The following is a 705-nucleotide window of genomic DNA, read 5'->3' on the forward strand; positions in this document are numbered from 1 at the left end:
ACAAACTTTTAAGACCCCAGCCTCTACTCACCGAAGTAAGATGTAGAACAGTATTTTTGTATACCGTGTTGTGCCAGTTGAGCTTGATGCCCCCCACAACTATGATCCTCAGCCTGCAGGCCCAGCAGCCTACTTCCTCAAGGTGCTTATTTGTGGCTAGAAGTTGTCCTAACTTTACCTCCTGTTATGTTTAAACTGAGTTTAAAATGTTTAAACATTTTTATAACACATACAAATACATATGTAGGAATATTGCTTGCCAAACCTATGTATGGTTCCTATTTGCCTATCCATACCTGTCTACCTATGTACATAGATTAGTGTTTGCTGTTACTGTTAAGGCAGTATTGTGTCTGCAATATCGCCTTTATTGTACATCTTGTGCACCTCTCTGTGCCTTCCTCCTCCTCAGTGATATTGCACGAGACACACTTTTGCTATATTGGTTTTCCCTTCACCCATATCAAATTTATCTCTTAATTATCCATCTATTTCCCCTCTTTTCCTCTCTCCTCCCACCTCTGGTAACCAACAAAGAAAATTTCTTTTCTGTGTAAACCTTTCCTTTTTTTTTTTTTTTTTAAATGAAGGTTTATCTATTGGAGGAAATTTTCTTTGTTGGTTACCAGGGGTGGGAGGGGAGGGGAGGGAACGCTGTTAGATAGATAGTGATAAATATTGATTTGGGTGAAGAGAAGGGCAATG

Source organism: Orycteropus afer, unplaced genomic scaffold, assembly GCF_000298275.1.
Source record: "Orycteropus afer afer isolate SDZICR_OR568_19922 unplaced genomic scaffold, OryAfe1.0 scaffold00112, whole genome shotgun sequence".
NCBI classification, from domain to species: Eukaryota; Metazoa; Chordata; class Mammalia; order Tubulidentata; family Orycteropodidae; genus Orycteropus; species Orycteropus afer.